The 17,072-nt window shown below is 38.7% G+C and overlaps 1 protein-coding gene across 1 annotated transcript in view; it reads right to left on the reverse strand.

Annotated features, from left to right (window-relative positions):
- MKLN1 (muskelin 1) overlaps positions 1–17,072 on the reverse strand; it is a 323,612-nt gene that overhangs the window by 197,669 nt on the left and 108,871 nt on the right. The window lies entirely within an intron of this gene.

The following is a 17,072-nucleotide window of genomic DNA, read 5'->3' on the forward strand; positions in this document are numbered from 1 at the left end:
CACGTATCCATGCCTTGACAACTGACATGCAGCCGTACACCTAGTAAGAGGCAGAAAAACATCTATGAAGCAACCCCCACCGCCACCATAAGCCACGCCAGCAGAGGTGGGATTTTAGATTAAATACTTCCCTGTGGACTGCTAAATCACATAACCGGATTTGATTCAAAATGTAAAGTATGCTGGAGAACGGTACTTTTCTACTCTCTCCTCAAGGATCTAAATGTAGCAAGACGGGTGTTACCAACAAAACACTAAGTGCTCCCACAGTGCCAATTCACTTATCAGTATATTACACTGTGCATATAGATATACATACATGGATCAGAGGGTCTTGCTGATACTTATGTATCGTGTCATCTGTGGCCTGTTTCAAACTATGCTGAAGAGCTATCCTGCCAGAATCGGAAAATATGGCCCAGATATGTGTCTTTTTAAAAGGCTTGACAAGGTTGGTTAGCACAGGGGAAAGAGAAATTCTTGCATATCCCTGATGAGAATAAAAATTAGTTCAGCCACTGTGGAGAGTAATCTTGAAAGCAGTCTAGTGAAATTGACAATGTGCATATTCTATTCTCTAGTAATTTCAATTCTAGATATATTCCCTAGAAGAATTCTCACATGTGAACCCAAGGAGACATATGCAAAGACATTAATTCCATCATGATTTGAAACAGCAAAACACTCGACAAATATTCATTCATAATAGATCCTAAAATATGTCTACAACAGGACTATATCGCAGTACTATACAGTATAATATTGCTATATTATAAAGAATGGAGTGGCTCTACAAGAATCACATGGATAAATCTCAAAAACATGATGTTGGAAAAAAAGTTTCAGAAAATAATACATTATATGTTAATAAAATAATTTTTAAAAAGTTTCAGAAAAATATGTACACGATTTATATACATATCTAAATACCCAAAACTTATATGTTGTGTACTAAAAATATAAAAACACTGGAGAAGGATTCCCACAACCTTCCAGAGATTGGTTACATCTGGAAAGAGATGGGATGTAAGGGTCTTCTTTTGCAACTACTTTTTCTTTCTTTTAGAAACAATCTTAAGCAAGGGGCACCTAGGTGGTTCAGTCGGATAAGCGTCTGACTTTGGCTCAGATCATGATCTCAGGGTCCTGGGATAGAGCCCAAGTTAGGGTCCCCACTCATCAAGGAGTCTGCTTTTCCCTCTCCCTCTGCTGGCTCTTGGGAGCTCATATGCATGTGCATGTTCTCTCTCTTTCTCTATCTCAAGTACATAAATAAAATCTTTTTTTAAAATCTTAAGCAAATATGACAAGCTGTTATAATTTATTAAATCCGGATAGTGAATGTAGATCCTACGGGTGACTCTGGGGTCATCCATCGCAGAAGGATCTTTTGAGATTCTTAGGATTCTCAAAGACTGAAAATAAAATTTGTTTATGGGAATGAGCCATCCCCGTAAATATGTATGAAACTACTGAGTCCTCTTAGTAATATATGCACCTTGAGATGTTTCTCATTAATGGAAGAGTTGTTCCATAGATTCCTACACACTCTCTTACTCAGGTAAGTGACTCCCTGGATTTGTGAACATCATTGACAGAAGTGCAACAGCATGAATCTGGGCATTCTACACATGTAGATATCATTATTATAATCTTACCTAGAGATTCTCAAACTTGGCTGAAAATCAGACTCGTGTGATTAAGGTTTTTTTAAGATTTTATTTATTTATTTATTTATTTATTTATTTATGTATGTATTTATGTATTCATTCATTCATTCATTTTAGAGAGAGAGAGCAAGTGAGTGAGCCCGAGGAGGAGCAGAGGGAGAAAGACAAGCAGATTCCATGCTGAGCATGGTGCCCAATGTGGGGCTCAATCCCATGACCCTGAGATCATGACCTGAGCCAAAATCAAGAGTTGGATACTTAACCCATTGAGCCACCCAGGGGGCTCCTCCTGATAAAATTTTTAATGCAGTTTTCCATACGATGTGATGCAGTAGTTCTGAGGTGAGACCCTGGAATCTATGTTTTTAGTAAGGGTGTCAAGAGATTCTTATGATCCCCCAGGTTTGAGAAACGATGATAACTAATCATAGTCACCTTCTATTAATGTTTTTAAAGAAGCTGAGGAGGGAGAGAGATGGGATTTTAAAAAAGCAAGAAAATTAAAGGAGAAAGGGGAGAAAGGAGGGAGGAAGAGAGGCACTGAGTAAACCTCCAAGTCTCTCCTACTCTCTTTTTTCCAGATTTCTCCAGCCTTGAATTATTTCTCCATCCCTTGAACTTTGCTAGAGCTCTAATTATCTGTAATGTTCCTTTAGCAGTTCTATACTTCCCTTTACATTGCTGTAATGGGCTATTATTTACTCAATAGGATTATGTCTTTACTTCCTTAATTAGGCTATAAATTCTTCAGGACAGAGACCATATCTTGTTTATCTTTGTATTTTCTATGGTCACAATGCCTTGAACAGAGTAAGCAATAAAGCATCATGATTAAGAATATAAGATAAAATGAGGGGCACCTGGGTGGCTCAGTGGGTTTGAGCCTCTGCCTCCAGCTCAAGTCATGATCTCAGGGTCCTGGGATCGAGCCCCCACGTCGGGCTTTCTGTTCAGTGGGGAGCCTCTTCCCCCTCTCTCTCTGCCTGCCTCTCTGCCTACTTGTGATCTCTCTGTCAAAAAAATAACTAAAATCTTAAAAAAAAAAAAAAAGAATATAAAATAAAATGAGTTTTGAAGTGTGGCAAGATACAAGATCAATATACGAAAATCAATTGTGTTTCTATGCACTAGCAGTAAACAACCTGACAATGAAATGCAATGCAATCTCTATCCAAATTCCAGCATTTTCTCTTTTTTTGGAAGAGTTTGACAAGCTGATCCTACAATTCATATGGAAATGCCACCTGAAGAGCCAAAACATTCCTGAAGAGGAAGAAAAAGAACAAAGTTGAAAGATGCTCATTTTTTTTTTAAGATTTTATTTATTTATTTGAGAGAGAGAGCACAAGCAGAGGAAAGGGCAGAGGAAGAGGGAGAAGCAGACTCCCTGCTTAGCAGGGAGGCTGACCAACCTATGGGTTTAATCCCAGGACCATGACCTGAGCAGAGGTCAGACGCTTAATGGACTGAGCCACCCAGGTGCCCTGAAAGGTGCTCATTTCCTAATTTCAAAATCTACAACAAAACCATAATAATCAAGCCCTAAGGCAAAAAGATAAACATAGAGATCAATGAAATAAACCCTCATGTTTATGGTCAATTGATTTTTTGATAAGGGTGCCAAAACAATTCAATATGGAAAGAAAAATTTTTTTCAATAAATGGTGCTGGGATAACTGGATATCCACATGCAAAAGAATGAAATAGGATTATACTTCACACCATATAAATAAATTAACTCAAAATGCTTCATAGAGTTAAAACTTAGAGTTAAATCTTAGAGTTAAAACTATAAAACTCATAAAGGAAAACATACAAGTAAATCTTTATGACCTTAGATTTGGCAATGGTTTCTGAGCTATGTCACCAAAAGCAGAAGTAACAATAGATAAATTAGACTTTAAAATGAAAAACTTTAGTATTTCACAGAGCACCATCAAGAAAGTAAAAAGACAACCCACAGAAGCAGAGGAAACCTTTGAAAATCATATATTTAAGAAGTCACTTGTTTCTAGAATGTATAAAAACCTATTGTTACTCTGTAATAAAATGACAAATACCCAGTTAAAACATGGACAAGAAATTTGAATAAATATTCCTCCGAAAAATATCTACAAATTGACAATATGTACAAGAAATGATATTCAACGTCATTAATCATTAGGGGAATATACAAGTCAAAACCACAATGAGATATGTCTTCATACCAACAAGGATGGCTTTCATAAAAACGACAATAACAAGTGTTGGTGAGGCTATAGAGAAATTGGTTACACATTGCTTGCATATTGCTAGTAGTCATGTAAAATGATGCAGCCACTTTGAAACACAGTGCGGCAGTTTCTCAAAATGCTAACCATCAAGTCACCAGGTTACTTAGCAGTTTTACTCCTAGGCATATACTCAAGAGAAATGGAAATAGCTCCACACAAGAAGTTATCCATGAATGTTTATAGCAACCTTATTTGTAAATGGCTAAAAAGTATAAACAACCTATGTCCATAAACCAGTGAATGGATACACAAAATGTGGTATGTCCATTCAATGGACTACTTTCAGCCATAAAAAAGAGCAAGACATACATGCTACAAGACGGATGAACATTGAAAACATGCTAAGTGAAAGAAGCTGTTCACAAAAGAACACATATAGTAAAAAGGTCTTTAAAGAGGTAAGTAAATTAAAATGAGGTCTTTAGGGTGGGCCCTAATCCAATACGACCGGTGGTCTTATAAGAGGAAATTTGGATGCACACAGAGATGCCAGGGCTGGGCATACACAGAGAAAAGACCATGTGAGGACATAACAAGAAGGCAGCCATGTGCAAGCTAATGAGAGAGGACTCAGGAGAAGCCAGACCTGCTGACAACTTGACCTTGGACTTCTAGCATCCAACGCTTGAGAAAACAAATCTCTCGTTTAAGCCACTTAGCCTGTGGTGTTCTGTTATGGCAGCCACGGCAAACTAGTGGTCCTTTGAGTATGTACCAGTGATGTGGTATATAAAAAAGGTCTATACTTTGAATTATTACAATTTATAGGGTGGCATCTTCTGATCACTAGTGTCATCAACTATTAGAAATATAAAAACTTTCCCATTTGCAACAACATGGATAGAGCTAGAGAGTATTATGCTAAGTGAAATAAGTCAGTTAGAAAAAGACAAATACAATTTGATTTTGCTCATATGTGGAATTTAAGAAACAAAACAAACAAGCAAAGGGGAAAAAAGGAAAAAGAGAGAGAGAGAGGCAAACGGAGAAACAGACTCTTAAGTATAGAGAACAAAATGATGGTTATCAGAAGGGAGATAGGTGGGGGGGGGCTGTTAAATAGGTAATGGGATTAAGGAATGCACTTATGATGAGCACCGGGTATTGTATGGAAACTAATATTACACTGTATGTTAACTAACTTGAATTTAAATAAAAAACTTAAATATTTGTGAACTTCCTGGAAGATCAAGTACTATGCAGTAGTTATCATTCACAAGCCTTGTAGGGCCCTGGCCTTTGAGGATGCTGTGTTCACCAACCCAAAAAAAGGTAAATACTTAGAGAAGAAGATCTCTCTAGACCCTTGGGATTTTCATAAATTGGTAGAGATTGATCCAGATGTGCTTAAAACCAGGGAAAATGTCATTTAAAATGATGTTTAATTACTGAGAACTTTTAATAACATGGGAAATGATTATAATAGTAAAAAATTCAGCATGCAAATTTAACATGTAGAGATAGAATCATATTTGTGTAATGATATGCAAAGGAGAATGACTGAATAGAAATACAGTCAGAGTTAACATTAATTTTTCATTGTGGAGAGATTATGGGTTATTTTTTTTTCTTTATACCTCTGTATTTCTGAATTTTACGTAGTGAGCAAGTGTTAGTTTCATGATCACAAATAATGTTTATATTTTAAAGAAAAATACTAGGCCAGAGGGTATATGCTAGGATCATGCTAGGATCAAGAGTTGTCTCCAGGAGACATAGTTCCTTGACTCAGAGGTCAGATCTGAGCACTGTTGTAACCCTAGATTCCCTCCTATTCTCTTGGGATTTGGCCATAGGATGTTGCCCCATGCCTAGAAATCCTGATTAGGATCCTGTAGTGCCCTCCTGTCTAGAACAAGGCTCTAAACACTGATCCTCCCTTCAGACCTCTAACGCCTGACTCTGAATTTAGGATTCTCTTTCTGGATTCAGGTGCCCACCCTCCTTCTCTACCAATGACTCTACCCAACTTCTCCTTCCCTTTCTCACAACTTTCTCCCAACATGTTGGGTTCTGAGGCTGCCCACGATGACGTGCTGACAACTGAGCAAAGTGGCTGAAAAGTAACAAGCACAAAATGGGGGGGGGGGTCCAGAGGAAAGAAATATTGGGGAGCAGGAGGCAGGGTATGCTTCAGAGGTTTCCTTCCCTGTGGAGGTTTGACACTCCCCGCCTCTGTCTACTCCTTCTCTTGTCCCTCCTCCTTAGGGGAGGAGTTTAATCTGGTGAAGTACAGGGCAAGCTCAATTAGCTGCTCTTTTCTTTCTCTTAGGTATCTGCCTGCTCTCAGTGAGGATATCACCATGCTCGGCTCCTCTGGGGGCAGGGTCCCTTCCCCTTCCTACCATTCTCTCCACCCTCAGCATGAGAAGGCCTGTCCTGATCAAATGTTCCTTGTGACTAGGTGAATAAGTCTACCTAATTCTGAATCTCACTTAGTATTTAGTATCCCATTATTTCTCACAAGAAACAGCATTTATCAGCAATCAAGGTGGTATTTTGGTCTCCCTCTGCTCACTCTTTTGTCTCATTTCTCATCTTGACCAGAAACCAGGATGGGGATTGGGGAAAAGAACGCTATTAATGGGAAGTTCTCAGAAAACTGAAAAGGAAATAATACTTGTTAAGAGCCAACTGTGTGCTTAGCATAAAGAGAGGAGTTTTACCTATGTTAGTGTATTTGATTCCAATAGTTTACATTATTTTCCCTTTCCACATAAAAAGGAAACTGAGGCTCAGAAAAGTTAAGAAACTTGCCCAAGATCTCACAGCTAATGAGTGGCAGTTGTCTCTATGACTTCAAAGCCCAAGTACTTTCCACTGTCTTTGGGTGCTACCAAGAGACTCTTCAGGGACTGAGGCAGCAATCTCATCTTCATTAATGCTTCATCCTAACCAACCGAGCTAGCAATTAAGCAACATGCAGGGGAGGCAGAGATGATACAACCAAGGACAAGGAACAAGGTGGTTGCGAAACTCTAGATGGAAAAACATCAAGATATTTGTCTTTTCCAAAATTTCTTGGAGACTCTTGGACTTGTGCCCCAACTTGTGCTCTGACTTCCCTCATTGTAAAATAATTCAGTAATACCTGGTCTTCCTTAAGTCAGACCACATGTCATGCTTCTCTGAGACTGGCATCAACACAGTTGTCCCTTTGCTTGTACCTGCTGTTAAAAAAACAAATGTATATCACATTGCCTTGGATAGAGTAAAAATAATCATAATGAATAACGAATCTGTGAATAGTATATGAAAACAGAGGTAGTAAATTTATGAACCGAAAATGACATTTAAACGCCAGCCATAGGGGCCGGCCTTTTAAACAGACAAGCTAAAATTGTTGTGATCTGACTGTGAAGGATAGTCAGCTGGCGGGCTGAACCACAGTCACTAAGAGGGCCAACAACTCCCCAGATGCCAAGGAACCAAGCAGCATTTCCAGGAGCTAAAACTCCACTACTAGTTTCTTCTCATCTTCCCAACAAAAGCTCAGAAAGTACAAGGGCACCCCACAGGCCACTAAGCACATTCTCGGTCATCCTCCAGGGAAATCTGATGCTGAAAAATGGACCTTTTCCAAAATAGTGGTTCAAGCCAGATGAGGAATTACAGAGAAGACAGCCTTCCATGGAAAATACCCTGCCTCCAAATCCCCAATGTCTTCATTAGGGAAATGAAAACACAGGCACACCAGCTGGTCTCAACTGCTTTGAAGCACCATGGTATGGTGGAAAGAGCTGGCTGGCAACAAGAAAGACTAGCCTTCTAGTCCCCAACTTGCCCAAGTTTTAGCTAGGTGACCTTGGCAAAAGTATTTAACTTATCTGAGCCTCACTCCCCTCATTTGCTAAATGAGGTTTGACTAGATGATGATGTCTTCTGATTCTGAAATCCTATCTTTCATCTTTGGATTAGCATCTTACATCTAAAGAAAATTAAAGTAGGTTTTTGGGTGTCGTGTTTCTCAAAGATCCTGTTATCCCAGTGATCGTGTCTCTCACCTTTTCAGTATTCTTCATTGGCTTTCCTTCTTCCGTAAGAGTAAACCTTAATTCTTCAGCATGGCATTCAAGGCCTTTTGTGATCAGCCCATACCTATCCATCCAACCTTCCCTCACTCCCACCAATTGTGTATTTTATACTGTGGCAGTACTGGACTATCTCTATTCCTCCATAATACTCTTACTGCAATATCAAATATTTATTGAGCATGTATTCTGCTAGACACTCACCTTGGTAATCCTTTGTACATGACTGTTCATTTTGCTTGGACTGCCTTGTATTAATTAAGGTACAGCTTGCTCCTCTAACAAGCTATATAATATAGTATTAGTATCAGTAGGTTAACACAACAGTCATGTAACAGTTCAGTGTGGCAAGCAGCCTTCCACCCAGGGTCCTTCTGCTTTGTTATCTCTGCCATCCTCTATACTTGAGAGTCCTTTACCTCCAGAGTTAACAGCTAGGAAAGAGAAGGAAGAAAAGTCACACTTATTTCTTACTCTAATCCAGAAATGGTGCAGATCACTTCTGCTCACATTCCCATTAATGAGAACTGGTTACTTGACCCCACTTAGATGTATGGGGGACTGGCAATTAGTTGGGCCACTTGCCAGAAAAATTTCATACTGTGAAGAAGAACACAAGTCTTTGGTAGCCAACCAGCCATCTTATCCCCTTCTTTGATCAGTCTACTTAGCAAAGGCCTGTTCACCATTCAAACCTCAGTCCAAGTGCTACCTTCTTTGTGACATCTTCCTTGACTTAGGGAGGCAGATGTAGGTCGTCCTTTTCCAATGCCTCACCACACTTTGCATATTTCTCCATGATGACAGTCATCATAGTTAACTGGGTGGTTTGCATGCCAATCTGCCCAACTGGAGTGTGACTCGTAAGGGCAGGAATCTTGTCTTTTCATTTTTGTATTTGGAAATTTTAGCATATTGCCTGGTAAATAGTAGTTTTACAAGGATATTTAATGAATTAATGAATATTATCAGTGAATTGACAAATGAATGAATGGTTACCCTAAAGAAAAACATTGTTTTGTTTTTTTAAAATATTTTAAGTAGGCTGCATGCCCCAAGTGGGGTTCAAACTCATGATCTTGAGATTAAGAATCTCATGCTTGGCAGCTCTTTTTGTCTGTAAATCCTGTCCCTGTGCTTCAATAAAATCACCTTTTTGTACTGGGGGAAAAAATAAAAAGGAATTTCATACTCTACCCACTGAGCCAGCCAGGTACCCCAAGCAGCTGGTTTTTACAAAGGAACAAAGACCTGAGTTAAAAATGAAACAAAGTACAGTAACTATTGGTGACTCAGGTTTATCCAAACACTAAAAACAAAGTAAACTTCGAATACAAATATTACAATTAAATTAATATTTTGCCTTGTTATTTATTTAGGATCTGTTTTTCACAGAGCTTACAATAAACAAACAAATATTCTAAGGGGCACCTAGCTGGCTCAATCAATTGAGTGTGCAACTCCTGACCTCAGGGTCATGAGTTTAAGCCTCACGTTGGGTATAAAACTTACTTAACATAAACACATACATACAATACATGCATACGTACACTCTATTTCTCACATAAATTCCGTGAGGGTGAGAACGTTCTATGTTTGTTCTTTGCTCTGACTCTAGCACCTAGCACACTGTCTGCAACATAGTAGGTACTCAGTAAATATTCAGAATGAATGAACAGATAAATAAATGAATAAATACATGAATGATGACTGATCCTTTAATCCCATGAGCTATATAATAAATGCATGGCTTGGATTGTAAGAGGAAAGTGTAGATGGGCAGTGAAGACTTACCACCACAATTAGAAAAACAGAGCGGTGTGCACATCAGGACCTTACCTTCATTAGCTTGTCCAGTCCGTGTCATCATCCTCTTTACATAAGAAGATGAAGGAACATCATGGCAGGAAACTAAAATCTCAATGGGAATAATAGACTGTGAGTAAATGAGGACAAATGGATGTTCCTAAGATGCTTGCAGTATGAAATAGCCTTCGTAAATTGGTTAATGAGAGAACTAGGAAGCAAACTGCAGACAGTTACAGAGTTCTGACTGCTGAAAAATACATTGATTGAGGAGAGGCAAAAACATGTTTTTCACAGTTTTTGAAGATGTATGAGATAGTTCTTTAAATGTTTATAACACATTTATTTTCTTCTCGTAGGTGCCATGGCACAAAGTTTGGTTTAGATATTACATATGGTTTCTGGTGCATTACTTGCTTGCTTTGTCATGGGCACCACCTCACAAGAAGAACAAAGTACAAGTTGCATGGGCAGCTTCCAGATCAGAGCTCTGCAAGGCTTGGTCCAGGTACCTTGAAACTTTGGAAAGTCCTAAATACAAACAAGTAAGTTCACAGAACAGACTGATTTGTGGTGGTAATGAGGTTGATGCTGATGTTGATGGATGGACTTTTTCCAGAAACTGACCAAGACATTAATACAAGGTCTAGGCAGTAAGCGACCTGAAAATAGGGCAGTACATTTATTTTGCATACCTTTGAGGATACACAAGAACAGAACAATCAGCCTGTGTCCAGAAGCTATCTGTCTCCCCTTGTGGCAGAAACTGCTGTGAGCTGGGCACACCGTTCCACTTCTTAGCCTCTCTTGAAGCTGGGCTGAGCCCCGTGACTAATTTTTGGCTAGCGGAAATTGGATGGAAATAACAGGTGCCATTTCCAGGTCTGGGCCATAAAAAGCCTCCTGTGCAGTGATGGAAGGTTCTTCTCCCACCCACTGGCTGAATGGAAAGAATTCTGAGAACCTAAGGAAAGAGCCATAAGCTGGAAGAAGCCTAAATCCCTGAATTACTGCACAGGAGACTGACCTCGACATTTCACACACTTCTACCCTGCCGTTTCATATTGGACTTGATGAGAACTATATATATATATATATATATATACAATATATCATATTATATATATTTCTATTTTATATATAAAATAAATATATATAAATAAAATATATAAAAATAAAAATATATAAATAAAATAAATATATAAAAACAAAAAATTAAAAATAAATAAATAACTAAAATCTTTAAGTATATATTTATATATTATAAAAATAAATAAATAATAAATCAATAAATAAAAATAAATAAAATCTTTAAATATATATTTTTAAAGATTTTCTTTATTTATTTGACAGAGAGAGAGATCACAAGTAGGCAGAGTGGCACGCAGAGAGAGAGAAGGGGAAGCAGGCTCCCTGCTGAGTAGAGAGCCCGATGAGGGGCTCGATCCCAGGACCCTGAGACCATGACCTGAGCCGAAGGCAGAGGCTTAACCCACTAAGCCACCCAGGCGCCCCAAGAGCAATATATTTTAATTTGGTCAAGCCATTGAGATTTTGAACTCATTTGTTATAGTCTATCTTGATTAATACAACCCTATTTCCCAACATTTCCCCTGATTGCAAGTAGTAAGAGATACTAGGATAAATTTCTGGAGTGTCAGAGGATTGAGATAAAAGAAGGTATCAAAAGCCATGCTCAACATCAGAGAATATTGCACTGAAGGGGATTCCAGAGTTAGTTTTAAAGGCTTAGAAATCCCCACAGAGCTGAAGCCATGCATGGTAAACTCTGCTTATCTGACCAGTCCCCTCAAGACACTTCCATTCTCTTGGGAGAACAGTGAATAACTGTCTCCAAACCAGTTCATATGAACCCTAAACACAGGCTATTCAATTTAAAGTGCTTAGGGTCTAGTCAGATAATACCACATTTAGACCCATCTTGCTTCTGCTTTTGTGTTTTGCTGAACGTAGTGATTAAGGAGAAGAAAACTAAGTTGGTAAGGAGCTTTGTGTTTGGAGGTATATTTTTTAAAATGATTATACAAGGTTGGGTTGAGCATAGTACTAATGGACAATTATCAGGGAGCCAAATGCTGTGGCAAAAATGAGGTCTCTGGGTGCTTGCCTGAAGAAGTTATTGGGAAACTTTTGTTTACTTAGCAGACTCTGAAGGCTAAATCCTTTTTCAAGTAGCCTCTGGGTGTTAAGGACAATAAATAAAGATGTGCTGATTGAAACATTTAGAAAACAACTTGTTACAGCCCTTAAAATAACAAGGTATTAATTCAGCTTAAAACAGAATATTCTGTGCCCATTTGGCCCGCTCAGCGGAAATACAAGGTTAAAAGCTGGATCCTGCAGGTCATCTCTGTAAAGACGTTCCATCAAATGAAATTTAGCAGGGACCTGGGACAAGGCCTCTCGAAAATGTTAGATAGCTTCTGGCTAGTAGTTGAGGACTTGATCTTATTAATGGAAAGGGGGTAACTGATGTCCCTATCTTGGGGGCGCCTAGAGAAAAGGATGAGCTGGGAAACAGCCAGGGCCTGCTGGGAGGAAGAAATAAGAGATTTAGGAGAAAGTCTCATTGTTTAGAAGAGTCCCTGTGGGGTTGAGATGGAAGAAGCAGGCTTGAGACAGTACTTTTCAGAAATAAATTCTACTGCCCCATTTTCAAGGGGTGCAAACTAAGCTTTGATGGTCCTCGGACTTTCCTCATCTCTTCTACAAACATCATCTTTTGTTTCCTTTCCCAGGGCACTTTTTATTTCCTTTCCCAAGGCACCGTTTTCCTCCTATCCAAAATCCCAAGTCTCCATAAACAATTAGATAGCCAGGAGCAGACCTGGTACTTCTTGAAGCTCATCACCAGAGCTATGTCAAAATCACATAGGAATCCAGAGAGAACAGGTGAGCTTAAGGAAATGTTGCTAAGGTATAATTAGGGAACTGAGTATTCCCCCTCCGTGGACCCATTCATCAATACAGAGGATGTGCCACCTCCTTGTACATCCCCTAGCTAGAGCCCTTAAGACTTGACATGAGCGGGGTGCCTGAGTGGCTCAGTCAATTAAGCATCTAACTCTTTTTGGTTCAGGTGGTGATCTTAGGGTTGTGGGGTCAAGCCCCACATCAAGCTCTGTGCTGAGTGTGGAGTCTGCTTAAGATTCTCTCTCTCTCCTTGTCCCTCTGCCCTCTCCCCATGCCCTCTCTTAAAAAAAAAAAAAAAAAACTTGGCATGAGTTCTTAAGGGGTGATTTATATAACTGTGTAGAGCTATGTTATATGAGTGCTTCCCAATCTCTTTTCTCAATGATCAGATTCATTTTTTTCCTAAGAGCCATATGCTTTGAAAGATTTTTATCTACCAAATAAATCACATTTATAAAGAAACCAGATTAAGTATTTACTAGGTACTAGGTATTGTATTAATGAGTGCTTTATACCCATTATCTAAAATCCTTAAGGAGTCTGAAAAATATAAATTATTACTCTGATTTTACAGATAAGTAAACAGGTTCAGAGATCTTGAGAACATAGCCCAAGTCTTATTGCTAGAAATTAAATTCTGGCCTCACCTCTATACCCACATTCTTTCCAGTATACTCTGTCTACTCTATAGACAGCATATGCGATCAACCAAAACTTCTTAACATGAAGATACATTCTTTTTTTTTTTTTAAGATTTTATTTATTTATTTGACAGAGAGAGATCACAAGTAGGCAGAGAGGCAGGCAGAGAGAGAGGAGGAAGTAGGCTCCTCGCTGAGCAGAGAGCCCGATTTGGGGCTTGATCCCAGGACCCTGAGATCATGACCTGAGCTGAAGGCAGAGGCTTTAACCCAGGCACCCCTGAAGATACATTCTTTATAGTGAGTTAGTGCGGCATAATTCCCCCATCTTCCATTCCCCACCGCCAAAGGAAAGAAATTTTCCATTATTTAGTCAATGTGTTCAAGCTTTACTGAGAGTAAATATACAATGTATTTTGGACTTTTTTGAAGAACTGGACATGGTTCAAGTAATTCCATTACTATCCTTGTAGAATTGTGAGATCCTACAGAACCCAGACTGGAAACTGGAACTTGCAGTTCAAACAAATGGAAACTGGACAGAAGGAGTTCAGAACACAGATCCAGGCACAGACCTCCTTCTCTGAGGTTCTCTTTACCTAGGATTCTCCTACTCCTTCGATTCTATCAAGTATTTGGTGATGTACCATAAGCTGATGTGAGGTAGGAAATCCTTTGGATCCCAGAAAAGTTGGTGGAAATAGGGGGAGTCATTGAAGCCTACCAGCCTAGGATAATGAGTGGTAAAAGAAGGGGAGGAAAAGAATGAGCTAGGAGGGAAAGGGACAAAGAGAGGGGCAGAAGAAGAAGGAAGAAAACCAAGAAAAGTGGGTATATATAAAGAGGGAAAAAATAGAGAAAAGGAAAAAGATGGATGATCCTTTACACTGTTTGGTCTTGTAAACTGCTGGTGTGATCTTCGTTACCAAGTGTAGTAACCCCCAGTGGAGGCTATCTGCATGTGTTGCTAGGTTCACTGGGAAAGCTACTGTTGAAGAACTATTTTTGCAAAGGAACCTTTGCCACCTCCCTTCCCCAAGTGGTAACTCTGAAGCCAGAATCTTAAAAAATTACAGAATAAATGGAGAGAAAGAATATTTTTAATTCCAGTTGTAAAAGGAAAATTGTTAGTCCAGTACCTTCAGTTTAAGTTCTGTCTTGCGATGCAGAAAGTTCACAACAGTTTAATCTTTGTGCTGGCCAAAAAAGCAAAAAACAACAAACACAAAAGACAAATGAGCAATAACAAGCAAATTACCTCCTCTGGGTATCCAGAAATGCACAGCAACCCTGAGCAGAGTTTAACTGACTTGGTATTTAATTGCCATAAAAATAAAAGTGTTGATTTTAACAATAAAAATAACTCATTTTCCTTAGAAACCCAAAGTCTTAGTTTTAATCATGAAATCCTTTAATATCGTTGCTTATATTCTCAGTGGATCAGTTATTTAGTTTATAGTAGCTAAAAGAAAAGAGGTAAACATCCTACAAAGATAACAGATGCCTAACGGTACTCAAGAAACATCTAAAGATCTGTCTATTCTGCATCCAAAGAAAAATGCTCTTCCTTAATTTTTTATTCTAGAGTCTAAAGTGGTTTTGGGGGGTTGGGGAGGAGTGGCAGGAGGAGGAGGAATTATTTTTAAGTGCCATAAAAGATTCTTCTGGGGAAAAAAAAAGATTCTTCTGTATTTGAATTCCCAATGTTTAGATTCTCTTTAATCTTAGGAAAACGATCTATTTGTCGATGGTTAAATTCTGGCTAATGAACAACTTCAGAGTAACTTCTGGGCCCAGAGAAAACGTAGTCTCTGTTAGACTTCATATTCCAGAAATTTCTGCTCTGATTGACCACCCTCAGAGATAAACTTGAACTCCTGTGTCTACTCCATAAAGAGGATAAAGCCTCAGTCTTAATCCTCTTATCCTTTATACAGGATAAAGGCTGTCTCCTAGGTGCTGGGCAACAACTCAGAGCCCCTTTATTTGAACCTCCAAAGTAGGGATAATCATTTTAAAACAGTGTAAGTGGTCAAGTCCCCATTTTTAAAAACCCATTTTTTAGTAAGGCGTCATCACTTTGACCTAGTGATCAGTATCAGGGTTAACAATAGTGGGACACCCAGACATTATGTACAACCTAATAGTGATGTAGAAGGAAGTACACAGCATTACCTAAGATGAATTCTAACCAAAATGTTTAACTTGATTCTTATCAAACCTTTAGATTCAACTCTGAGCTTACAAAAAAAACCCATAAAACCAAAAACCAAAAACAAACAACCAAAAACCCCCCAAAACCCAAAAAACAGAGAACAGAAGCACAAGTTTAACAACACCATGAGAAAATAATCAGACAAATCCAGAAGATGGAACATTCTGTAGAATAATTAGTGTAGAGTTGTTAAGAAGTCGATGCCTTGAAAATAAAATGTATGTGGGTGGGTTGCAAAGAGCCGCTCTAGAATTCAGATCTATAAGAAACATAACAACCAAATGAAATATGTGGATCCTGTTTGAATTCATCTTTAAAAGACATTTGGGGGAGGGAGAAATGGGGAGTTGTTCTTAAGGGCATAGTATCTGTTTATGATAATGAAAAAGCTCTGGAAGTAGTGGTAGTGGTTGTACAACATTTGTGATTGTACTTAATGCCACTGAATTGTGCACTTAAAAATGGTAAATTTCAGTGCTGTGAAATGTGTAAACCTGGCGATTCACAGACCTGTACCCCTGGGGATAAAAATACATTATATGTTTATTAAAAAAAAGGGTGCCTGGGTGGCTCAGTGGGTTAAGCCTCTGCCTTCAGCTCAGGTCATGATCTCAGGGTCCTGGGATCGAGCCCCGCATTGGGCTCTCTGCTCAGCAGGGAGCCTGCTTCCCCCTCTCTCTCTGCCTGCCTCTCTGCCTGCCTCTCTGCCTACTTGTGCTCTCTCTCTGTGTGTCAAATAAATTAAAAAACAAAACAAAACTTTAAAAATAAATAAATAAATAAACTTTTAAAAAATGGTAAATTTCATATTATGTACATTTTCCCACACAATTTTTTAAAAAGATATTTTGGGGACAAGTAGGGAATATGAGTATTCACTGCTATTGAAAAATTATCTGAATCTTATTAAGTGTGGTAATAGAATTGAGTTTACTGAGCAAAGTTGTGCTTATTATTTAAAGATGAATGTTGAAGTATTTAAGGGTGAAATACATATTTCTATAGCTTGCTTTAAATTACTTCAGAAAAAAAAAGGCAAGAGGAAAATGAAGAATATATGTCACAATTCTAGCAACTGTTTGATCTAGGTTATAGACAATGGATGTTCATCATACTGTTCTGATTCCTTTTCTGTATGTACTAGAATTTGCGAAAGAGAAGGGGATCATGAACAAATCACTTCTCTATACAACAAAACAAACTCTGATTGTAGTTCTGAATTAGAAATGTGAGTTACCCAGAGGTGATGCTCTCTGGAAGCCCACACTTTCTGGAGGTAAGAAGATGGGTGGGCCAGGATGAGAGTTGGTCGTCGTAATCATGTAAGTTTAACAGAGATGCCAAGTATAAGAAAGTGGCAGAAAGAAAGTTTGAAGGGATGAAGAGAAAGTGTCAACCCCAAACCAGAGTGTAAAAAGTCTGCATAGAGAATCATTGCTCTCAGCCATAACTGCTCCCCAGCTACCGCCTATATCCTTCTTTGGGGGTTTGGGCTGCTTAAT

This window comes from Lontra canadensis, unplaced genomic scaffold (assembly GCF_010015895.1).
Source record: "Lontra canadensis isolate GAN:19392208 unplaced genomic scaffold, GSC_riverotter_1.0 scaffold2, whole genome shotgun sequence".
NCBI classification, from domain to species: domain Eukaryota; kingdom Metazoa; phylum Chordata; class Mammalia; order Carnivora; family Mustelidae; genus Lontra; species Lontra canadensis.